The sequence below is a fragment of the Lissotriton vulgaris genome, chromosome 1_1, assembly GCF_964263255.1.
Source record: "Lissotriton vulgaris chromosome 1_1, aLisVul1.2, whole genome shotgun sequence".
In the NCBI taxonomy this organism is placed as follows: Eukaryota; Metazoa; Chordata; class Amphibia; order Caudata; family Salamandridae; genus Lissotriton; species Lissotriton vulgaris.
The window spans coordinates 1,065,252,064-1,065,279,053 of record NC_141685.1 but is presented as its reverse complement, the minus strand read 5'-3'; positions in this window follow the sequence as shown (position 1 = coordinate 1,065,279,053).

Below are 26,990 nucleotides of genomic sequence, written 5' to 3'. Positions count from 1 at the left end.
TCCTAAACGGAACACTGTGTTGGAACGTCACAAGTTTTTGCAACGTGCACAATTACCCGGAGAGTCCATAGATGATTTCGTTGCAGCCTTAAGGATCCTAGCAGTTAACTGCAACTATAGAGAATTCAGAGATGAAATCATTAGGGATCAACTCATTGAACGCACTCATGATAGAAAAGTACGTGAAAAACTCTTATCGTCTAATGACCCTGATCTAGAAACTGCTTTGACTCTGGCCAAATCTGTTGAGCATTCCCAATATTGTTTAAAAGAAATGAGTACTCCTACATCTCCTCTGGCCACTCCAACAGAATCTTCTGACATCAGTGCCATCAGCACCAAAGCAACAGTCAGAATTCCAGAACGGAGAACATCTAACCCGAATCGTTCTCAAATTCCTTCGTTTTCCAGTTCCAACAAGCCTAGGAATGATGCGCAAGGATTATCCTGTTATCGATGTGGGAGTAGATCTCATTTAGGAAATTTCAAATTTTGTTTCGCAATTAATCAATCTTGTTTTAAATGTGGCAAGAAGGGTCATTTAGCACGTATGTGTAAGGCAACCGGAGTTCAGAAAGGTTCTTCACAAATGGTGAAAAGTATTGATGAACGCTTACATGTAGATGAAGAAGATGAGCATTATGAATAGCTAATGTTGTCTTCTTCTCCCATGAATGCGGATGGTGTTGTTGAGATAGCAACTATAGATGGATCTCGAAGACGAAAATCCCCTGTTTGTTCCATTAAAGTGAATGGCGAATTGATCAAATTTCTAGCAGATTCGGGTTCTCCATTTTCCATAGTTAATGTTAAGGATTTAGACATGTTAGATAATATTCTACTATCAAAATCTTTTATCAAAATGTTTGCATATGGGGGAAAAAGGGTAGAAGTATTAGGAAAGTTTAGAGGGGAGATTGATTTCAAAGGAGATTCTACATCCTCCATCATTTATGTTGTAAAAGATGGTACCAATTTATTGGGTTGGCATGAACAGGGTGAGCTTGGTATGATCCTTTTTTTTTTTTTTTTTTTAAATTTTTGAAAACCTTTATTGTGCAGTAAATCAGTACAAGTACGGGCCTACAACCTATCGGCCGGCCACGGAAACAGTTAAGCACCAATGCAGCATTACGGCGACATAGTATTACACCTCATTTTAAGCAACATTAAAAATTACACTTCAGTTACCGTAGTACCATGTCCCAGAACCAGTGAAGGTTAATTTTAAAAGGTTTTTCTTAAGGCAAGTATTGAAACAAATCGTACTGTCCCAAATTTTATAAAAGAGAAGCAAAGAAGGATCCATGCGGGAGGAGCATAACCATAATTGCAAGCATATACACAGGATATCAACATCAACCAGCAAGTTCCCCCCGGGCAGTAAGGCAGCTATCCTCAGAGTCAAGTAGAAGACCCCCCGCGCGCGCCACCCAGTTCCCGCCGCCACCTAACCCCTAGTAAACTAGACATGGACCCAGACCAAAAGTGAAAATAAAAAATAGGAATAAAAGAAGGCACCATAGAAATAATGACTAAGTTCTAACTACTAACCCCCCACCCTACACGCATGCGGAGGCCAAGGCCTGCCCCCCCCCCCCCCCAGCAGTGTGTCTGTCGCCCAATAAACCCGAAATATAGAGAGAAAGAAAAAAGGAGAAGGAAAAGAAAGAAAAACGCACCATGTGATATAGAGAGGGAGAGAAGGACGCCCTAATCTTCGACTCTCAAAGACAAGAAAAAAGAGAGGAGGAGGATCAATTTCAGGCAACCCGGTCCCCGCCAGTCGCTAATGCATCTTCCACCCCAGGTTCAGGATAAACACCAAGCATTAAGGCAATACAGGAGCGAAGCATTACTCAACAGCTGTCAAATAATCTGGACGCAAGAAACACTCCCAAACCCCGGTCCACCAGCCCAGCAGCCAACAACAGGAAAAGCAGCCTAGCCCTGGCCCGAACGTGGATACACCCCCAGACGCGCTTCCCAAGAGAGGCCCGCCCACCACATAACAAAGGAGTAAAATGGCGAGAGGGAGGACGACAACAATAAGAAAGCACAAAATGGCCACGATGAGTCATCAGGGATTCCGTCGAGTGCAGCAGAATGTTCCATAATAACACCAAAAGTACACGATGTTGTAAGCAGAATAGGCAAGAGGCACAGCGCAGGAGGAGAAGGCAGCTGCAACGTCACGGACAGTTCTCGAGGCATACACGATAAAGAATCCGGCCACAATGTTGCACACTGCACTGGGAGGGGAAACAAAGTGTCCCGAGTAGAGTCGTCAGGCTGGTGATCTTGGGCGTCAGCGAAATAGACAGCGAGCTCAGCTGTGCAGCAGGCAGGAGAAAGCGCTGGCGCCCCACACGGTGCAGGCGGTGGCAGGCGGCAACTGTGCGGAACCGGATCAATAGTGCCCCATCTCAACATAGACGTCATATGGTCCAGCCTGTCCCCCAATTCCCGGTAGCAGTGGTGGACTTCTGAGCGGAGGTCACGCAGGGCTGACAGGACGGCGCCAAGGGAGATCTCAGACTGTAGCCCCTGGGTCTTGTGTCCCCGGGGGATCCCTCGAGTCTCGGGCTCTCCTGTAGACAGGGCAGCACTGGTCTCTGGCGTGGACGGGCACATCTCCCCACACAACATGGCGGCGCACTCAGCCATTATGACCAAATACCACGACAGTCACCAGTTTAAGGAGAGCACCAGTGCACTCCCCTGTAGCTGCTGGCGGAGTATCATGCACCGTGCCCAAGAGATATTCCGCGCAGGTTAGGCGCCCCTCGGCAATCCCGGATGGCAAGGCATGGGGTCAATAAGCAATGTGTGACCCAAAATGGCCGGACAGTCCTCTCCCCGTACCTGCCGCCTCAAACAAAGGCTCCGCTACGATGGGGATCAACAGCTCCGTGAGCACTGCCCTCTCTCCGTCCGTCTCGCGTCATCACAGGTGGCTGGGCTCGGGCAGCGCCTCGCAGGGGTCACGCCGGTTTCACAGCAGCCAGTGCCGGTGGAGCACTCCGGCCGGCAGCAGGTCCCCGAGGCACAGCAGGAGGAGCCCTCGTAGGCGGGGTCCAGGGCCGGGAGCTAGGAGGCGATTATCTTCGGCTGCCGGGTGGGTCGAGGGTCCGGAAAAGCACCACCGAGATCAGCGCCGTTTTGCCCACAATCTACCGTCAAGTGCGCCAGGATTAGAATCAGGATATCAGCACGGCAAAAAAGGACTGGCGGAGCCGGGAGCCTACAGGTCCGCTCCGGTCGCCATCTTGGCTCCTCCCCTTGGTATGATCCTTGATCCCAATCATCAAGACATGGTTTTATCAAGACGTGAGGCCAAGCAGTATTATGCCTCTTTGCCTGATTTAGAGTCAGTACATTCCCTAAGTGTTTCTGGTGAAAGTGAATGGGTGCATGAATTTCCAGAAGTTTTCTGCGACAAATTAGGCAAACTCAAAGGTTTCCAGCACCAGATTATTTTAAAAGAAGGAGTTAAAGCAGTTGCACACAAAGTTCGCAAGGTACCCCTAAGTATGCGAAGTGAGTTAAAGGCTGAACTGGAGAGATTGTGTCTCTTAGGTGTAATTGAACCTATAGAGGCATCAGAATGGTTATCTCCTGTAGTTTTGGCGCACAAGGCTGATAAGTCTCTTAGGATGTGTGTGGACTTGCGCGACTTGAATGCCTGCATTTGGATAGATCGGCAACCACTACCTAATATTAATGAAATGTTATCTACATTGGAGGGTGCCAGCTATTTCACTACCCTAGACATTTTTTCGGCATATCACCAAGTTGTTTTAAGCAAGGATTCAAGACACCTTACGTCTTTTGTAACTCCGGAAGGTGCTTTCCGCTACTTGAGGATGCCGTTCGGTCTGGCGTCGGCTTCCGCAGTTTTTCAACGCCTTATGGGAAATCTGTTCAAAAACACTGCGGGAGTCGTCTTCTTTCAGGACGACATTCTCATTTACGGCAAGTCTGTGAGTGAACACGATAGCAGGGTAAGAACGGCTTTGGGAATTTTAAAAGATTTTGGGTTGACATTAAGAAAAGACAAATGCAGGTTTCTCAGGTATAGTGTAGATTATTTGGGTCATCACATCTCAGCCAAAGGGGTGGAACCCAAAATGAAATTGTTAGATGCCATTCAGAATGCACCAGAACCATCCAACAAGGATCAACTACGTTCCTTTTTAGGGTTGATCGAATATTACGCCAAATTTGTTAGAAATTTTTCTGACAGGACTGTGTCTCTATGAAATTTATTGAAAAAGAATGTTAAATATGTTTGGTCGCAAGAATGTGCAAATGATTTTACCTTACTGAGAAATGCCATTGTACAAGCACGTCCCCTCAAACTTTTTAATATTAATGATCAGAATATTGTAATTACTGATGCCAGCAATGTGGGCCTGGGTGCAGTTCTTTCTCAGAAAAGAGTGGATGGTAAAGTGGAAGTAATTGCTTTTGCCTCCAGAACCTTACGCGGGGCAGAAGGCACGTATTCCACCATCGAGAAGGAGGCGTTAGCCTTGTGGTGGGGCGTGCAACATTTCAGGAATTTTCTCTGGGGTAATCACATAACACTCAAAACTGACCACAAGCCTCTAGTTGATCTTTTCACTACGAAAGGTGGTGGGAGGGCTTCTCCTCGCATTGCTAAATGGCAATACAGGCTTAGTGAGTTTGATTATCACCTGGAATATGACCCTGGAATTAGAAACAATGTGGCTGATTGTCTATCCAGATTGCCTCTTCCCCATGATAAGTTAGTGCAGAGTGATGAAGATTTGGAGATGGTGTGTGCAGTGAGTTCTATATCGGAGGTTGGCATCGCGTTGTCAGAAAGTGAGTGGAAGTCAGCGGTAACTGAGGATAAGAATTTATGTTGTGTAATGAATGACCTGGTCAATGGTTGGCCTAATGACAAGTCCCTTTCTTCAAATTTAATGCCTTTTAGGAGAGTGCGTGATGAATTGTCTTTAATTGATGGCATTTTACGTAGGGCTGGTTTACTGGTGGTTCCAGAAGCTCTTTGTGGAAAGGTTTTGGAGTTGGCTCACGTTGGGCATTTGGGCATTCGTGCTATGAAAAGGAGGGTGCGTGAAGATTTTTGGTGGCCTGGAGTAGACAATGCGATTGAACATTGTGTGCGTGATTGTGGTGCTTGTGTCCTCAGTGATAAGTCTCAAGTTACTAGCCCTTCTCCTGTGACTCCAGTACAGGTTAAAGAGCTGCCTTGGCACAAATTGGCGTTTGATGTTGCGGGTCCGTTTTACAATCTAGGAGTAACTCCAAAGTATGCATTAGTTTTAATTGACTACATGTCAAAATGGCCGGAGGTCAAATTTGTTGAGTGCATAAATTCTACAACTGTTATTGAATTCTTCAAAAATGTGTTTTTGCGGGAGGGTGTACCAGAAGAATTGGTATCTGACAATGGCACTCAGTTGGTGTAGAGTGAGATGCAAAAAATTTTAAAATCTCTTGGGATCAAGCACATTCTCACCTCTTTATATCACCCTTCAAGCAATGGTTTAGTTGAAAGGTTGAACCGTGTGATCAAGGATCAGTTGCAGTTAGCCAACGTCAATGGTTTGAATTGGAAGAAGGTCATTGCTGACATGTTGTGGGCATTGAGAGTCACTCCCCATTCTAGCACAGGTGTCTCACCTTTTACTTTACTCAGAGGTAGAGTGGCTGGTTCAGAATTAAACAAAGATTGGATGGCGAGGAAAAACATTGACGGTATCAAACTCGCTGGAGTGGCTGATGTTAGGGCTAGTACCCAGGCCAAATATGCTCAAGGGAGTTGTAGATTATCTCCTGTGCGCTCGGGGGACTGGGTTAGGATCAAAAAACCAGTACTTTTGCATAAAGGATTGGCTCGGTTTTCTCCTCCTGTCTTAGTCAAAGAAGTGAAGGATCATGTAGTTGTTCTGGAAAATGGTAAAATTTGGAACAAATCTCGTGTTTCCATTGTTCCTAAGCATAAAGTTGAGTTTGTGAAAAACAAATTTGGTTTGAAGTCTAACTCAGGTTTACTGCCTGCTAGTACTGTTCCTCCAATTCTGCCCGCTCATGACACCAATTCTGTTTCTAAAGACATGTTGACTAGACGATTTTCCACCAGATGTAAAAATGTTCCTGGAAAATTTCGTGATTTTGTGACTTATTAAATCAATTCCTTTATTTTTCATTTTGGGGAAGGGGTGGGTTAATGTTTTGTGCTTTATGTTGTCATTGTTATTAATTGAGGGAAGGGGGATGTGTGGGGATGTACTGTTCTATATGCACTGTATCTTTAAGAGCACAGGTTTCTCCACGAGCACCATGACGCTCGTGGAGTCTCCTGTGTTCTCATGTCTGGAACTCCCGGACGGCAGTTGCTGCCGGGAGAGCTGTTGTCTGGACCATAATAAAGGACCGTGCTTTCATGACCATATAGTATCGACATCCTTTCACTCTTCTATACGAATTGATACTTTAAGCAGAATGAAAGCCATTCTTTTACAACAAACCGTGCCATTGACCTCGGCCAAAGAAACTTATGATCTACAAATTGCAAGGACTTTGGCTGAGATACAGGCTCTGTTAAGTACAAACTGCCCTACACATTTCACAGAAACTTTGGGACTTATCTTAAACATGTCTGATATGAGTGTTGTTTTCAATGTATTTAAGAATGTATGTTCAGGACTGTATACACATTTTCAAGCAGTCCGCGGAATTATTCCAAACTTCGTGCACTTGGTGTTTGGTGGGCTGCCGCTAATTCTAGCACTAGTTGCAGGAATTCTGTTTTTATTCCTACTGCTACGCTGTGGCAAGCCAATCCACCGACGTCACTCCCAGCACCGTGGAGAAAGCTCTCCTGAAAAGGAAGTGTCGTGAACGCATAGTACAACTTTTGGGTTTATCTCATCTACGAGAATTAAATACCACATGGTTTCTGTCATTCAGATCAATCTGGCAGGATTGCATCTTACCTGTTCTACGCTGCCTGCGTTGCAGTGAAGAATGCATGCTAGACATCTGTCTAACACTCCCATCAGTCATGCCAACGGATATCGATACTCTGCTAGCCCCGGTAATGGCCCATGCTCTGTGTTGTCCCCAGAGGCTGCCAATCCTGATGACTATGTGACAAAAAGGAGTTTGGCCCATGCGGACAGAAGTGGGGTAAGGGCCCAAATACTTTGTTACAAAGAAGGTAACCCACACTTCAATATGTTTTACACCATTCTGTTTTGGGTGAACAGATAAACAAAACTTACGCGTTACAGTACAAACATCAGACAATGGTTGAGGTATATTCTGCCAAGAACTAAACAAAAGGGGTTATCCCCATAAACTCCTAAAACACTCTAAGAAAAGAGCACGCTTCACTCCCAGAGAAGATTTGCTAAAAATTAAGGAGAAGAAGGAATTGGAGAAACTGGTCTGTGTGACTACCTACGGGGCGCACACGAACAAGTTTCGCCAAATCATTTTACGTAACTGGCACTTGTTGGAGGGGATGGAATTCCCTTTGCAAAAGCCGATTTTTGCAATGAGGAAAAATCCAAGCGTCGGACAACAAATCATTAGAGCTGATAGCTCTATACAAAAACCAAAGAGTGACCTCATATCCAAATGGAATCTCAAACCTGTCACAGGCCACCGCAAATGTGGTAATTGTGTGGCCTGCCATAATGTTGTAGAAGGAGACGAATTTTGCCATAATGGCATCAAATGGAGACACAGTTTACATACAAACTGTAAGAGTAAAAATGTAATCTACGGAATTTTGTGTGCGTGCAACAAATTGTACATAGGTAAAACTTGTAAACAGGTAAATGTCAGGATAACACAACACCGCTCGAGACTAAAGAAAAAAGTGCAGAACGCCCCAATGGTGGAGCACTTTCTAGCTGCCAGCCACAAAGAAACGGACTTCAAATGGACGGTCTTGTCAGGATTAGATCCACAACATAGATCGCCCAATATAGAGCAGGCACTTTTGCGCAAAGAGGCGTACCTGATACTCCGCTTTGACACTATCAGCACGGGCCTTAACTCAATGAGTGAAATTTCCAGACTTTGAAGTTCACTCGCAGTTAATTTGACTACAGGTCCCACAATGCCCCAATGATGGCTTTCAAAATTGCCCTCCCGCGATTGGCTATATAACAGCGAGCCTCTCAGAGAGACTGTTGGAGCTGTATGCCGTTCACTCTAACTGATGGAATGAGGAAGTGGAACACGCTGACACACCAGCAGGTACGTGCTGTCACAAGACAAGCCTCGCAACCCATAGACTACCAAACGAGTGCGTTTCTAAACAATGGCGCTCGTTCCTTCTTTTCTCACCTGCAGATACAGACAAGGATTAGTAAAAGCCAACCGGTCCGCCCCAGGACCCTCCCTAAACAAAAAGTTTGGGAAGCGAAGTAACGCCCAACTCTGAACACAGAATTGAAGAATCCACTTGATTCCCCCTGAGTCACGCATCCAGGTAGGAATTGATTGGTTTTTTCTACCGTCACAATGAGCTGGCTAATAATTTCAAACAGCACAGTTTCTGACACAACCACTTGTGTCTTTTTAGAAAACGCACAGACTCGAAAAATCCCATTTTAATACTCTGGACAAACCGAACTTACCTCAAGTCCCCTGAGGTACGTTTCTTTTTTAAGTTGTACATATGAGAAGGTATGAGTGGGCTGAGGAGAGCAATTTATAATGAGTGTCCACAATTTCTTGTGTTTTCACTGATAGGTTGAGAAACAGGGGAAAGAATTCATTTGGCCCTGAAGAGAGTTTGCGAAGATACCCTGCAAACTCGAAACGCGTAGGCGAACAGGATTACGTCCTAAGTTTGGAAATACGTAAAAAATACTTGGGAATCTATAGCCTTATAAACATTGTTTCCGAGAGGTTATTTTGTTTTCATGCAGATTCATTTAAAGGCTGCTCCTTGGGCAATAATTGCTTTTGGTTAGAAATATGTTTGCTTAAATCGCGTTTTTGAAAAAACAATTTGACATCTTTCCCTCCCCCCGTTCATGATACATGTTCACTTTGTTGTATACAAAAAATCTTTTTCTCACTGTTTTCATATTGTTTATGTTTGTAAATTTATGATTTGTGTAGTGAAAACTACCTCAAACTTGGTTGGTTATTACGTAAATGGCAGTGTAATTTCTCTGTACACGTAAAAACTTTTTTCTACAAAATTTGAAAAATAAAAACGGCGCAAATAATCGCCTTGATAAACATATTAAGTTTTGTTTATCTGTTCACCCAAAACAGAATGGTGTAAAACATATTGAAGTGTGGGTTACCTTCTTTGTAACAAAGCCAATCCTGATGACGGCATTAATTGAGATCTCACAGATGCAAATTGCTACTGCTGAGGTGCGAGAGGAAACAACGGGCACACAGGTAACATCGGAAACTAACGTTGCTGATGCTTCCAATGCTGAAAGCGATGCTTCGCATCTATGTGCGGTTAGTTTTCTAAACGAGGTATTCCAACTACCACCTACAATGGTAGATGATTTTTTGTCTACAGGAATAGAGGATTTCATGTTTTCTCCATCCCCATACAGTGACTTTTGATTCAGCACACAGTGTACCGGGAAGACTCTGAATGTGGCCTTCATTTTTTTTAAATAAAAGACAAAGCTTGGAACTTTTTCCTATGATTAATTTCTTTTTCCAAATGTGTATTTTTCTTTTTTATGGCAGAGTAATCTGCTTACAGTGGAACTATTCATAGAGAACAGAATTCTTTGAACACTTCCAGAGACAAATTGTCATTGCCAAACAATTTAATTTATGTAACCTGACATGAAATGGTTTACAAAATTTTCTTCTGTAATTACGAACCATTTCATCATGTGTATATATTTATGTTCATTCATTTAGCATTCACTGTACGAATTTGCTTAGAATGGAACATTGCTTTAATATGTACAGCACCATTGCATTTCATGCATGGCAGCAGTGTTTTAATGCATTTAAAAAATATGTTTTAGACATGCTTTTACCAACTCAAGTATGACTCTATTTTTAGTAGGTTTAGCATGTTTAGCAGTTACTAATGTCGTTCATTCGAACCTAGAGAGGGTGTTGTGTTTCAATTTAGATACCCGTACATAGGTTTCACAAATCATGCCCTTATATAGGCACAACTCACATTGCACTTATTTAGGCATAGTCTCCCAGTCCTTATTTAGGCATCAGCCATGCTATCCAAATACAGGCATGGTGACCTACATCCGTCCATCCCACGTCACAACGAGTTCTTAGAAACCAGACCCTTAAGCCATTGGGAATTTCCCTGCTTGGATTATTGATTTCTCCAAGAACTCATTTATTATGCATGAACAACTATTCCTTAGGGGTTCATTCATGACGTCTTCCTCTGCGTGACTTTACATCAATGCTAGCATTCCTAGGCACCTTCCAGGTATAAATATACCTTCACTTACCATGGCAAACCACAGCTCAGCTACACAGCTCGATACGGCTCGCCACTGCAAGTTCGGAAGGAATCCGAGTCCCCGCCTGACGCACTGACCAGACGCTGTCATCCTGCTCGCAGAGAATCCAGCTTCCAGTGTCCTGACTCCCTTCGCATGGTGTTAGGGATTGAGATCCGGAAAGAGATTCCCACCTCTCTCATTCTGAGGTATAGAGCAGACTAGAACCTAGAGGGACTCTTGGCATACAACCGCAATGCAAACTATAGCTTACCATACTATAGAAAACAACACCTACTTCTTACCTCGTACTATACTTAGGTTAGGTATACTGGGGTAGAACTATTTAGAAGCACCAGACAAGTATTCACATTTTAGCCTGTGTTCTTTATGTATGTTTATATGAATACTAGCAGCCCGTCCCGACGTTGTCCGGGTATGAATTGCTGCGGCCAGTAGTATATTGTTTTGTAGGATTTCGTTTTGATAGCATTTCTTATCTGTGACAGGCCTGTGAAACGCTCCGATTCACAGTGCACTGCTGATGCACTTAAGAGTGCGCGTTCAGTAGTGTGTGAACTCGAGTTTCCCTACTTTATTTTTCCTTGCAATATTATATAGCGCGAACTCGACAACATGACATGAGCACAATTTACATTACAGAAGAACACATTCATTTGTGGTAGGCACGGGGAGACAAAGCGATTTGCCTGGAATCACAGGATGTTGAGCTGATGCCGAGATTCGAACGTAGCTCCCCAGCTCTAAAGTTCAGAATTCTAGAACTTGTGGCGGGAGGTGTGTCTAAAAGTGTATGTCGTTGCTGGCCATCAATGAGAGAGACCTGTGCATTTTTCAAATGGGTGGTGAAAAAATATGAGTATGTTGCTGGAGATGTGGGACACCGTGCCACCAATGTATTTTCCCGGGGAGGGTAAACACCCATTATTCTGCAACCTTCTTTCTGCATACCATCACTCTGCATACTTTCATTACGAAAGTACCATGACTCCGCAATGCCATTATAAATCATGGCATTACATTTTATATACTTTTACCACGCATTAATTTACAACAAAATCCGTTGTAAATGCATGAATGGTAAAAGCATGTTTTTTTTAAATGTTTGGATAAGGTAAGTATGGGTATAGGGGTATATGTTTTGGGGTACTGAGGTATATGTTCTGGGGTGTTTGGGTATTTTAAGGGTTCAGATATAGTTTTGGGTTATAGGGTACTGGGGTAGTTTTAGGGTTTAGGGATAGGTATGGGTTTTGGGGTACAGAGGTATTTTTAGGGTTCAGGGCTAGATTTGGGTTTTGGGGTACAGGGGTATTTTAGGGTTCAGGGATAGGTTTGGGTTTTGGGGTTCAGGGTTATTTTTAGGGTTCAGGGCTAGGTTTGGGTTTTGGGGTACAGGGGTATTTTTAGGGTTCAGGGCTAGGTTTGGGTTTTGGGGTACAGGGGTATTTTTAGGGTTTAGGGATAGGTTTGGGTTTTTGGGGTACAGGGTACATTTATAGGGTTAAGATGGGTTAGAGTTTAGGGGTCTTGGGGTATTTTAAGGAGTAGGGTGGGTTATGATTATGGGGTGCAGGGGTATTTAAAGGGAGCAGGTTGCGATTAGCACACAATATGAGACATGGCATGAAGGGCGGAACGTATCACACAACCCCAGCGTTTGTCATGACCCCAACATACGCCCACAGCACAACGTAGACACGCCCACAAGGGACTACTTTGCTGGCACGGTTCTTTTACCTTTTAAATGTATATGGTGGGCGTCTGCATAGCCTATGTCCTTCTGCTGCAACTGCCCTTTCCAACGCTGTATTGGGTGCTGTGATTGGTGCTGTGGTTCCTGAGATTACCCGCCTCAAAGGTTTGGGCTCTCTCTTTATTATATTAGTATAGACATTTCATAGCTAAAAGACCATGCTATTGCAGTATCATTTCTTCTTACTGCTTATGCTGTACGTTTTATATTTCACATACTGTCTTGCGATTGTAACAGATCATATCTCTTACAAGAGAACTAAGACTGTTCAACATCTATCTATTTCTGTGTAACTCTGAAGAAACTAAGCATGCACGATTGACAGGGTGAAACTGTTATCTATTGGTTCCACGATTCTGAGAACCGTTCCGATTCTAAGGGCAACAAAGTTGTCATGTTTATGCGGTTGTCAGAAACTACTCCCTTCTTGTTTATTCAAGAAGTTTCTAGTGACCTCTGAGTTAGCTGGCACACAAAGTAGTTAAGTTTAATAACCTTAATAGAGGCATTCTGACCTCAGTCCTATGCAAAAACTATAGTGTATATTATTCCAATGCGCAGAGCCTATAAGGGAAATAGGAACTACACTACGCACACAACAGCAAAGAGCTCTTCAACATAATGAAAGAACTCGCCACCCCCAGCTCCAACGACATCCCACCGTCACAAAAACTCTGCGACTCCTTGGCTACCTTCTTCCATTGCAAGATCGCTGACATTTACAACAGCTTCAATACCCATATACAAACAGCAGACGCCAACACCCCAGAATCAACACCCACCGAAAGCACTGACCTTCTGCTCTCCTGGAACAATATAAACGACGAAGAAACCGCCAAAATCATGAACACCAGCCACTCCGGCCCACCTTCCGACCCCTGCCGCCACCATATCTTCAACATGGCAAGCACCATCATCGCACCCCAACTTCGAAAGGTCATCAACAGCTCCCTCGAGACCTCCACCTTTCCAGAGAGCTGGAAACACACCGAAATCAATGCCCTCCTCAAGAAACCCAAGGCAGACCAAAAGAACCTCAAGACCTTCCGACCCATCTCACTGCTCCCATTTCCTGCAAAAGTCATTGAGAAGACCGCCAACAGACAACTGACCCTCTTCCTGTAGGAGAACAACTTACTGGACTCCTCCCAATCTGGCTTCTGCAGCGACCACAGCACCGAGACCGCCCTCATCGCCGCCACTGACAACATCAGGACCACACTAGACAAGGGCGAGACCGCGGCCCTCATCCTCCTGGACCTCTCGGCCTCTTTCAACACCGTCTGCCACCACACCCTTCGCACACGCCTCAATGACTCAGGGATCCGAGGCAAAACCCTGGACTGGATCAACTCCTTCCTCACCGGCAAAAGCTAGAAAGTCTGCCTCCCCCGTACCATTCCGAAGCCACCACGATCACCTGCGGCGTACCTTAAGGATCATCCCTCAGCCCAAGCCTCTTTAACACCTACATGGCACTGCTCGCCAACATCGTCCGACAACACCACCTCAACATCGTCTCGTACTGCTGAGGGTTTCCTAAGGTGGGTAAGCACTGTGGCATATTTCGTGTCGAGGTAGGTGGCTATGAGGATTGAGTCATTCAGGATTGGGGTGAGGGCTGCGCTGATGGGGACCAGTCCTTTGATGAAGGTGTGCTGAGGGCAGACGTATAAGGGTGCTCCAGAGTGTATGAACTGCATGGTTGTTGCAGTTTATTGAATGGTAATGATGTGCTAGGTGGTTATCAGGCCAGGTCGCCCCAACGCTCCTCTGCTGCCTTCTACCTTGCAGGTAGACTCCACGCTCCTTGCTGCCGCTTCCTGGTTCCTGCTCGGGCGACCCAGCCGCCGATGAGCCGCCCGCCCCAGACTCTTCCCGCCGCTGCCTCCCTGCGGACACGCCCCCCGCCAGCCCATTCGCCGCCCCGCTCCCGCCACCCAGCTGATCCTCCCATCCAGCTCCTTACTTAAGGGCACCATGTCCACCTGGTAGGGAGCGACCGCTGAGCCTGTGAACAGGCAAGGTCGCCCCTACACTCCTCTGCTGCCTTCTACCTTGCAGGTAGACTCCGCGCTCCTTGCTGCCGCTTCCTGGTTCCTGCTTGGGCGACCCAGCCGCTGCTGAGCCGCCCGCCCGCCCCAGACTCTTCCCGCCGCTGCCTCCCTGCGGACACGCCCCCGCCAGCCCATTCGCCGCCCCACTCCCGCCACCCAGCTGATCCTCCCACCCGGCTCCTTACTTATGACGCCCCCGCGTACGCGCAGCGGACGCGCGCAGCGGGTGCACCGATTGTGCGCCGAAGACGTGCCAAAGGCAAGCCCGTCTACGCCCGTCCGCGCCTGGACCGCGCCCAGCGCCAGAACCCCTGGCCCCCACTGATGCCAGCCCACCTGCCGGACCTACGACGCCGCCACCCTCAACGCACTCAACACCGGCCGGACCGCCGGCTGCTACCGAGCCACCCCGAGACGCACCCACGGACCCTTCACCTGCAAATCCTGCAAACTCGCCTGCATCCGGACCTGTACCGCACCCGCCAAGCCGAGCACCAGCAGCAACCACCTGAAGTGCATCCTGCTCAACACCCGCTCCGTCCACAGACACGCCGTGGAACTCTGGAACCTGCTCGACACCACATCTCCAGACGTCGCCTTCCTCACGGAAACATGGATGAACGCCTCTTCAGCGCCCGACATCGCCATCGCCATCCCGGACGGATACAAGATCACCCGGAGGGACCGCGTCAACCAGACAGGAGGAGGCATCGCCATCATCCACAATAACACCATCCGCATCACGAGCAACTCCGACGACACCCTCACAGCCGCCGAACATCTTCACTTCCAGATACACAGCGACCCCAAGACCACCCTCAGAGGCACCCTCATCTACAGACCCCCGGGACCTCACACACAATTCAGCGAAGACATTGCAGACTTCATCAGCCCACACGGCCCTCTCCTCCGCTGACTACATCCTCCTAGGGGACCTCACCTTCCACCTGGAAAACAACAATGACAGCAACACCACCGCCCTGATGGACAACCTCGCCAACCTCGGACTCAAGCAACTGGTGAACACCCCCACCCACTACGCCGGCCACACGCTTGACCCAGTCTTCTCCTCCAGCAAGTACATCTCCTTCAGCCACTCCACCGGACTCCACTGGACAGACCACAGCTGCGTCCACTTCAGCTTCAGAAGGACCACGACACACCACCACCCGCAACAGGTTCCCCGCAGGTGCTGGAACAAGATCACCACCGACCAGCTCACCACTTCCCTGAACCAGAATCCCCCAGCCAGCTCAACGGACCCTAACCAAGCAGCCAACAACATCACACAGTGGATCACCAACTGCGCTGATGACCTCGCACCCCTGAAAAACCATCCCAGCAGGCCCCTCAGCAAGAAAGCTTCCTGGTTCAATTGTCGTAATTGGCCAGCTTGGATTAGCGACTAGCTGAACCTACACGTTGTCCTCCTAAGCTTGGCTATATACGATAAACGCCATTTTGAATGTTGCAGCGGCCATCTTAGACCATGAGCGGCCTCGTGGCCGACGTGCCCTTTAGTCCTTTGTCCGTTCCACTGACCACTCTCATCTGCCCAGCAACAGGCTATTTTTAGTACTGGTCAAGCCACACATGCGCAGTTCTTACTGACCCGTAAACCCTCAGGAATGTGCCGCTAACTGACCAACGGGTTTGAAACCCACCAATGAGCTGGCAGTGTTCCAAAACATGACCATATATGTCTCTAAAACTGTGTCTTAACTTATGCCGCCTATCTTTTATTGCCCCAAAATTGTATATAAACTGGGTCACACCGGTGTTCGGTGTGATACCTCTTGCATTACCGAAGGGTGCTGTTTGAGTGTACCACCACCCCATGGGGTCTTAATAAACTTGTTCTTTGCATTTTACAGTTTCCGTGCCAACAGTTCTTGTGTGTAAGTGGGTAATCTCTGGAGCGTGTAGGCCTTGGGAACCCCGCAATACTTCAATTGGCGACCACGAAGGGACTCATCGGCGACTCGGATGCCCGAAGGAGAGGTCGTGACGAAGGCTTGGAAATCCGCCATGGGCGCGCGCTGCCACGAGTGACCCGAGTCTTGGCTGCCACGGTGTTTTTTCCTTTCCTTCCGATCTGACCTTCCAGGTGGCGCCGGTCTCCGACTGAGTTTTCGAAGTGTCCGCATCACTGAGAGAGTGCCGTTTGGCTGATTTGGCTTACAAGACCTTGGCAGTTGGAACCTGGACAGTTGAGTATTTGGTAAGCTTTGTGTTCGGTAAGGTAGTCTTCGGACGCTTACTGAAAATCTGTGCTTTGTGATCGGTGAGGACGCTTGCCGAATTCTATGAACTTTGATTTGAGTTAGCTAACATTTTGAATTTGTGATCTTTGAACTTATATGTGTAGTGCACTTCACATAGGCAGGCATGTAGAGATGTTTCTCTAACTTTGTTTTTTTCCTTTGAGCGGCACAATCGTGAGAAGAACTGTAAGTGCCATTTGGTCCGGTGTCACGCTTTCGTGATACTTTTTGAACATGCCTGTTTTTAGCACACTCCGGGGAATGTGTTGTTTAGGAGATGGTACCTCAATTAGGTTAGCGGAATCACAGCCGGCTCCCCCAGAGGGAACACCAAATAGGGAGATGTATATTAAGTTTGGCCTCCCCCCTATTATGTACGGTAAATTATGGCATAAGTACACTAAGGCCGATCCCGAATTGCAATGGCCCCTACACGGGTCGTACGATTTGAGTAAAATCCAATTTGTAGAGCAATGTATGTTTCAACGCAGGTCTAGACAAAACATGTTTGATTGTGTGCGAATGTGGGAGAAAGCGGCGCGTGAACGAATGAAGCGTGAGGTTGCCTTGGCGGACAAAGAGCAGCGCAAGGCTGCTCGGGACAAGGCTTTACAGCTGGAGGAGAAGGAGGCTCAGGAGAAGAAAGAAAGGGAGGAACGGGAGCGTAAATTGCTAACGACTGGTCAATTTCCTATTCGCCGACCACTTTATCCTGTCCTTAATAATGAAATTGATGATTTCTCTTTGTTAGATCGGTCACCGCCTCCGTATGTTACGCCGACGGCTCCAGCTGTGGATTCTGATGATGACGGACGGGATAAGTTGGGCAAGAAGGGTGTATCGGCTCTCAGGTTTACTGCGGAGAGGTCCGCTCATTTACGTAGTTGGGCTCGCAAAGTGAATAAGCATAGTGTTACTCAGGATCAATTGATATCAGAGAAAACGGGGTGGTCGGATCTTGAATTAATGTATTTTCTGTCCAGCCTAGCGGATGAAGTTGTAAGCGCATATCGTGAGTTTTCTGATACGTTAGAGCCTAAAGTGTTGTCGGTGTATCGTGAGAATTTGGCTAAAGGTGATTTTGATCTTACAGATGTTGATGACCTGTTCAAGCATTTGATCGCGCTGCGGGATGAGACAGCCCATTTGCGACAGGAACGGAAACGGAGGCAAAAGGAGTCTGAGCCGGGGAATGATGAGGCGGCTAAGGAGTGTTCTCTTCGTGGTTCAGATAAGAATTCTGCGTTGCATGTTATGCCTATGCGTGAAGCCGCGCCTTTGTATGTTCCACCAAAAGGGGAAGGTACGGATGATGATAAGTTGTCGAAGGATGCGAAAGGGTATTTTGTGTACAATTGGGTATATACGCCATGGAATAGGGCAGATGTTATGGCACTGAAAAATTCTTTACCCGATCTCCGAAAGAACCCAGCGGCATTCTATGAGGGGGTAGAGGGGGCTATATCGTCTTGTGTGATGACTCTTGTAGATATAGATTTGTTTTTTGGGTTGATATTACCCCCTGATATGTGGCGGCAGATTCGTAAAAATAATGATGAGACAATATTGGGAGGGACATGGAAAGAAATAAATGCTGCAGATTTAGACAGGGCACCAGCATGCAAGCCTTGTCAGCTAATCCTAGAACTCCCGGCGGCTATTTTGCGTAAATTAAAAACGCTTGTTCCCGCCAAAAAGATTGATTGGACTATGTTAACGTCGTGCAAGCAGAAACCCGATGAAACGGTTTCCGATTTCTTTACGCGCTTCGAGGAGGCCTTTCATGATTACAGTGGTCAATCTTTAACAGATGATACGGGTCGGCATTTGTTTGTAGATAAGTATGTGGCTAATCTCCTACCAGAGATTGCAAAGCGATTGAAGTCGAGTGAAAGTTCCTGGGCCACGGCGACCCCTGCGTCTTTGTTAACTATGGCTCAGTATTATGAGCGGCAGGAGGTGGAGGCTAAAGAAAGTGTAGAGAAAAAGACGAAGGAATTGAAAACGAAGGTGATGTTGGCGCAGGTTCGGGGAACACAAAGTAGAGGGAATGAGAGAGGTAGACAAGGTGGAGGTAACGCATCGTATGGTCGTACGGACATTGCGGAGGATCAGTGTGCTTATTGTAAGGAGTTTGGGCATTGGGCCGACGATTGTCCGGTACTTCGTGAACAGCGTAGCCAGCGTGGGCGAGGTAGTGGAAGGTCAAGAGGAGGTTATACTGGAATGAGAGGTGGAGGGGGTGATCGTAGACAGGTTGAGGAGAGGGGCCGTGGCCAGGACGAACGAAATACGTTTGATAGACGGAATCAATATCAGATTTTGGAAGGAGAGAATGTGGAACATCAGGATTATGTGCATGCATAGGATTGCGTAGGATGGGGTAAGGAATCAGTTGAAGTACCAGTAGATCAGCAAGGTCCATATGTAACAGCGGGTATTTTGGGTTCTACTGATCAGTTTCTAGTCGACACAGGAGCTACTCGTAGCGCTCTGTCGAAAAACTTGGTTCCGAGGGCTCCCCTGTCTGGCGAAATGATTTCGTGTGTAGGGTTTGATGGCACACCCTCCCCCAGCCCATTGTCCAAGCCCCTTGCACTATGCATTGACAAGTACTTTAGTTTTGGCCAATTTTTGTTATCGCCCCATACCCCAGATAATATCTTGGGCATTGACTTGCTTAAATATTTTCGAGCAACAATACGCTGCGCTCCAGAGGGAGTGCGGGTTATTCTGAATGACAACTACCCTGACCCTGATGATTGCCCTGACCCTGACAGATTTTGTGTCATTTTAGATATTCCCGCTTTGGCCTCTCTGCCGCACACGTTGTGGGCGACATCAGATACGGATGTGGGAGAGATGCGCATTCCACCAATACACATTACTGTTAAGGAGGGGGCCCCTCTACCACGAGTGCCACAGTATAAGATCTCGAAGGAAGGTGAAATTGCACTGACGCATATTGTTCAGGATTTGATTTCTGCAGGGGTGGTGGAGGAGGTCCCTTATAATGTTTGTAACAGCCCTATTCTACCGATTCTTAAGAGAGACTCAGATGGCAAGATCTATCGATTTATTATTGATTTGCGTGAAATAAATAAAATTGTCATTCCCCAATACCCAGTGGTGTCTGATATCACGACCTTGCTTACTTTGGTTCCACCGACAGCCACCACTTTTAGCGTTATTGACCTAAAGAATGCGTTCTTTTCTATCCCTGTTCATCCAGATAGCAGATATCTGTTTGGTTTTACGCTCAATAATAAATCGTATAGATTTTGTCGTGTTCCCCAAGGCTATACTGAGAGCCCTAGCATCTACAGCCAGGCTTTGAAACGTCAACTAGATTCCTTTAAATTGCAGTCTGGTGTGGCGCTCATCCAGTACGTGGATGACCTTCTGCTCGCCGCCGACTCCTATGCACAATGTGAACAGAGTACGTTTGCGTTGCTTTCCTTTTTGGCAAAAAACAATCACAAGGTTTCCAAGAAAAAGCTTCAATACTGTAGACCCCAGGTGACCTACCTTGGTCATCTGTTGTCTAAGGAGGGGCGGGCATTAACATCTGATCGAATTCAGGCAATTTTAGACACACCAGTCCCCCGCACGCAGAGAGATGTGCGTGCCTTCATAGGGTTGACATCTTTTTGTAGACAATGGATCATGGGTTTTTCACATATCATAAAACCTCTGCTAGCATTATTGTCCAAAACTACACCGATGCCTCTTGAGTGGACAGACGAATGTCAGAAAGCCTTCGAACAGTTGAGACAGGCCCTTTGTTCTGCACCCGTGTTAGGCACACCAGACTATACGAAACTTTTCACATTGTACGTGCATGAGAATGATGGGTGCGCGTTGTCAGTGTTAGTGCAGTTACACGGGGATAAGCAGAGACCATGTGCATACTTCTCTGCCATTTTGGATCCTGTAGCACGAGGGTTGCCTGGGTGTTTTCGAGCGGTAGCGGCAACAGCAGTAGCCATACGACAGAGTGAGGGCATAGTGTTATCACACAAACTGTTGGTGTTAGTTCCTCACGCAGTAGATGCCCTGTTAAACCAAACAAAGACCCAATACCTCACGAGTGCACGACTTACAGGATATGAGCTGACACTTTTAGCGCCGCACATAACATTGAAAAGATGCGCTACTTTGAACCCCGCGACTTTATTGCCCTATCCGGCCGAGGAGGGTCAGGAAGAAAAACATCATGATTGTGTTTTCCTGACTGAGGAACAGACAAAGGGTCGTGTTGACTTACAGGATGTGCCACTTCCAGATGTGGATGGGGAACTGTGGGTTGATGGATCGTGTTTGAGGCTACCAGATGGTACGACTTCCGCAGCATATGCGATCACGACTCTTAAGACGGTGGTTGAAACAGCTAGAATACCACAAAAATCGGCTCAGGCAGCAGAGCTGATAGCTTTAACAAGAGCCTGCGAATTGAGTGCTGGCCTATGTGTGAACATATACACAGACAGCCGGTATGCCTTTGGAGTGGCCCATGACTTCGGACTTCTCTGGAGGGAACGTGGGTTTCTGACATCACACGGAGAGCACATTATGCACGGAGAGTTAGTACGTGATCTCCTAAACGCGTTGCTCTGCCCCAAGAAAGTAGCGATAGTGAAGTGCAGTGCCCATAAAAAGATCACGGATAAAGTGGGTCAAGGAAATGCCTTCGCAGACAGCATAGCAAGGCAGACGGCTATGTCCCGAACTAGCTCCCCTATGTACGTGGTACAATCACAAGCCGAGAGATGGAGTGATGCTAGAGCAGAGATACGGGATATTCAAAAAACAGCTACAGAATCTGAGCTTGCGGCTTGGGCAGCAGAGGGGGTGCTAGATGATGAAGGTTGTTGGAGAAGCAAAGACATGGAGAAGTGGAAATTGCCTGCGGCTTATTTACAGGCGATGGTCCAGATGACTCATGGACTGGCCCATGTCGGAGCTCTTGCAATCACCCGGCTTTTAACACGAGTTTGGGAACATTCTGAGATTGCGAATACTGCAAAGAGAGTAGTGCAGACCTGCCTGGTATGTTTGCAACATAATCCTGGGAAGGGGACCCATACTCCGAAAGGAGGGTTCGTTCCACCTTCAGCGCCGTTTGAAGTGCTTCAAATGGATTACATCCAACTCGAGCGCTGCAACAACCTGAAGTACGTCCTAGTGGTGGTGTGTGCTTTTAGCAAATGGGTTGAGGCCTACCCCACGAAAGACAATACAGCTTTGACAACAGCTAAGGTGTTGCTTAAGGAGTTCTTTCCTCGCTTTGGAGTTTGCAAATTTCTGTGGAGCGATAATGGGCCCCATTTTGTTGGAAAGATTGTGGAATATGTACTGAAGGGGTTAGGGATTCAGCAAAAGTTCCACGCTGTATTCCACCCTCAGTCAGCAGGTTTGGTCGAGCGGTACAATGCCACCTTGAAGCTTAAGCTGGCCAAAATCGTGGCGTCTACATCGTTGAAGTGGCCAGATGCATTGCCGCTAGCACTGCTCTCTCTTAGATCAGTACCCCACTCACGAACTGGCCTTACGCCCTATGAGGTGGTGTTTGGCCGCCCCATGAATATCTGGGGGGTGCCCAAGCCGCGATTAATACATGATGTGCCTTGTGTTATGATGAATGATTATTTGGCACGATTAACAAATGATTTGCTCTCTATTCACCAACAGGTTCGAGAAGCGCTCCCTGACAACTCTGCTGGAGAGGGCCACGATCTTCGCCCTGGGGATCATGTGATGATCCGTTCGTTTGAAAGAGCAAGCAGTCTGGAGCCCAGGTGGAAGGGCCCCGAGCAGGTCCTTCTGGCGACCCGCACCGCCGTACGAGTGACCAACAGGAAGCGGTGGGTGCATTCGACACATTGTCGCCGGGTCTCTCCGGATCTGGTGACTCCTGTTGTGCTGACTGATTATAAGGAGATCTTGGAGAAAGAAAAGAGCCCAGCTGTGACGTCGGCCGAAGTGGAGGGAGCCTTCCCGGACCAATCTGCTACCGGAAGAGAGCGCTACAATCTACGTCCGCGATAAGAAGTTTTTTGCCTTTTTTTATGACTGGTTGGTAACCGCTCCAGGTTTGTGAAACGGAAACCGGGAATTCCAAGGGGGGGGGATCAGTTCTGCCAGAGTAGCGACACCCGTCTTGGCCCGGAGAAGAAAACAACGGCTACCTCGGAGTTCAGCACCGCATTTTTCTTTTTTAGGTATACACGTACGTGTATCTGAGACTATTTGTGAAAACTTGTGAACAATTTGTGTCATTTGAGACTTTTGCACAGACTTCCTTGAACTATGGCATCAACGGCATCTCGTGACAAGAAACTGTTGGGTGCCTTTCTTTTTCTTCTAACTATTGTGGTGATAGCTGTTATAGCCTGGGTAGTCGAACTTTTGGTGCCTGTACGTGAACATTTGCTGCCGACTACCCCGGCACCGTCTGAACATTTCCATTTTACATTGCCCTTCCATGAAGAACGCCATCGCCAAACGTATTTAAATAACAGCTTTATTCAGATTCTTCACCACACGCATAACATGACCAATACCTCTAACTGCTGGGTGTGTGGAATGTTGCCTGGGCACCAGAAGAGAGGGGGCACCCCACTTATTCCACTCCCGTTTTCGCACAATGGGTCTTGCAATGCTTGGTACACTCTCCTCTTTACTTTGAGATGGCCAACAAAAGGGGGGGTGCTTTTTCGCCTAAATAAAGAATGTCCCCATGACAAGGATGGGTTTCCACGGGCAGAGGGTACACGTTTTGAATGGGAAGAATACAGGCCTGATAATGTGTCCGCCCCACGAATATATAGCAATCAGCGAAACGTGAATGTATCCAGTGCTCATGTTATAAATGTAATTTCCACCAAAGCCGATTTATGCATCAGAAACAAGGGCACGATTGCAGTGGGGAAAAGTGAATGTAATATTACTCTCACGTTTGATAGCCCGAATGGCATTTCATTTGTTGCATCTCGAAACACCTACTTCATCTGTGGAACGAAGGGGTACCATCAGCTTCCGGTGGGGTGGTTGGGCACATGCTATGTATCGTTTGTGCTACCTCCTGTATTCATTGCCCCTCCGATGTATCATAACGACTATACTCTGTACCACGATTTTGTTTTGAACAGAGTTAAGCGAACTGTTGCTTTAGAGGACATTGATCAAACGGACACTGCATTACAACAGTATGTGGATTTCAATCTGGGACTATTCTCCTTTGTGGGGGCTGCATTGAACAGCCGGAAAATCAGACGGCTGACTCGCGTTGTCGAGGCTGTCGCGAATGACACTGCTATTGCCCTGGGGAATATTACCGAAGAACTGCAGATTTCCAGAATTGTCACCCTCCAAAACAGGATGGTGCTGGATGTTGTTTTGGCTGATCGTGGGGGGGCATGTAGAATCATCGGAAGCAGCTGTTGTGTTTACGTGCCTGATAATTCTCCATCTGTGTATGATGCGATTTCCAAGCTACATAAGATAGCTGCCGAAATACACCCGGACAATGGAACTTGGACACTTTCTGGATGGTTCTGGTCCATGATTGCAACTTGGGGCTGGAAACTGTTGACAATTCTCTGCATACTTGTGGGAGCAATGTTCTTTATATGCTTGTGTATCCAATGTGGCCCTGCCTTATGTTCAATGTGTCTATCAGCTTGCTTACCATCGAGGCGAGCTTTTGCCCATGACAAGATAAAGCTACACAAAGAGGTGACACAAATTATGTTAATAGACATCGAGGACGAACATCCAGAGTATGTTCATTATGAGGTAGATTCAGCTAAACGCTAAAAGGGTCGTCTGTCGTAATTGGCCAGCTTGGATTAGCGACTAGCTGAACCTACACGTTGTCCTCCTAAGCTTGGCTATATACGATAAACGCCATTTTGAATGTTGCAGCGGCCATCTTAGACCATGAGCGGCCTCGTGGCCGACGTGCCCTTTAGTCCTTTGTCCGTTCCACTGACCACTCTCATCTGCCCAGCAACAGGCTATTTTTAGTACTGGTCAAGCCACACATGCGCAGTTCTTACTGACCCGTAAACCCTCAGGAATGTGCCGCTAACTGACCAACGGGTTTGAAACCCACCAATGAGCTGGCAGTGTTCCAAAACATGACCATATATGTCTCTAAAACTGTGTCTTAACTTATGCCGCCTATCTTTTATTGCCCCAAAATTGTATATAAACTGGGTCACACCGGTGTTCGGTGTGATACCTCTTGCATTACCGAAGGGTGCTGTTTGAGTGTACCACCACCCCATGGGGTCTTAATAAACTTGTTCTTTGCATTTTACAGTTTCCGTGCCAACAGTTCTTGTGTGTAAGTGGGTAATCTCTGGAGCGTGTAGGCCTTGGGAACCCCGCAATACTTCACAATGACGATCTCAAGAACCCCAAGAAGAACTGCCGCGCCCACGAGAAAGCCTGGCGCAAAGACCTGACTACAGACAACATGACTGCCCTCAAGCACGCCACCCGCAAACACCACCAGCTGATCCACACCACCAAGAAGACAGCATTCAAGGAACGACTGGACAACAACTCACACAACAGCAAGGAACTCTTCAGCATCGTCAAAGAGCTCTCCAACCCGAGCGCCGGAACCAACGACATCACCCCCTCGCAAGAACTCTGCAACTCACTTGCCTCGTTCTTCCACAGCAAGATCGCCGACATACACAACAGCTTTGGCGCACAGACCACGCACCTAACCACCGAACCAATGCCCCCCACCACCACCCTCCGCGCCTGGACCCCGGTCAGCACCGAAGACACCATCCACACGATGAACACCATCCACTCCGGATCACCAACTGACCCATGCCCCCATCACCTCTTCAACAAGGCCGACTCCGTCATCGCATCCCAACTCCGAGACGTCATCAACTGCTCCTTCAACACCGCCACCTTCCCGGAGAGCTGGAAGCATGCGGAACTCAGCGCCCTCCTGAAGAAACCATCAGCAGACCCCACCGACCTCAAGAACTACCGGCCCATCTCGCTCCTCCCTTTTCCTGCCAAAGTCATCGAGAAGACCGTCAACAGACAGCTTGCCGCCTTCCTCGAGACAAACGGATCCCTCGACCACTTGCAGTCCGGCTTCCGAGCCAACCACAGCACCGAGACCGCCCTCATCGCAGCCACTGACGACATCCGAGCCCTGCTCGACAACGGGGAAACGGCGGCCCTCATTCTCCTGGACCTCTCCGCAGCGTTCGACACTGTCTGCCACCGCACCCTAGTGCAGCACCTCATCAACATCGGAATCCAAGAGAAGGCCCTGGAGTGGATCATCTCGTTCCTCGCCGGAAGATCCCAGAGAGTCCGCCTCCCCCGTTCAGATCCGAGGCCATAGAAGTCATCTGCGGCATACCACAGGGATCATCACTCAGCCCCACCCTCTTCAACATCTACATGAGCCCCCTCGCAGCCATCGCACGCCAACACAACCTCAACATCATCTCCTACGCCGACGACACCCAGCTGATCCTCTCCCTCACCAACGACCCTGCCACCGCCAGAACCAACCTACACGAAGGGGTGAAAGATGTAGCCGAGTGGATGATGAACAGCCGCCTGAAACTGAACTCAGACAAGACGGAAGTCCTCATCCTTGGATCATCTCCCTCCGCCTGGGACGACTCCTGGTGGCCCACGGCCCTGGGCAACGCACCCAAACCAACGGACCACGCATGCAACCTGGGCTTCATCCTGGACTCCTCCCTCTCGATGACTAGACAAGTCAATGCCGTTTCATCATCATGTTTCAACATGCTACGCATGCTCCGAAAGATCTTCAGATGGATCCCCACCCAAACCAGGAAAACGGTCACCCAGGCACTCGTCACCAGCTGACTGGACTACGGAAACACCCTCTACACCGGAACCACAGCCAGACTAAAAGATTCCAACGTATCCAGAACGCCTCCGCACGACTCATCCTGGACACACCCCGTCACAGCCACATCTCCGGACACCTGAGAGACCTGCACTGGCTCCCCGTCAACAAGAGAATCACGTTCCGACTCCTCATCCACGCACACAAGGCTCTCCACGACTTGGGCCCCAGGAACCTCAACGACCTCCTGACCTTCTACACTCCCGCCCGCCAGCTACAATCGACCAGCCACGCCCTTGCCGCCGTTCCACGCATCCGAAGAGCCACCATGGGAGGAAGATCGTTCTCCTACCTGGCAGCCAAGACGTGGAACTCCCTCCCCATCCACCTCCGTCAGACCCAGACCCTGACCAGCTCAGAGCATTTGGTGACTCTGATTTGCTGACAGGGGCATCTGAGGGCATATTTGTAGGTGTCATTATGTCTTTGTCTCCATCTGTGCTGAAGTTGCTTGCAGTGGCAGTTGGTGAGCCTGAGCTCTTCAGTGTACCA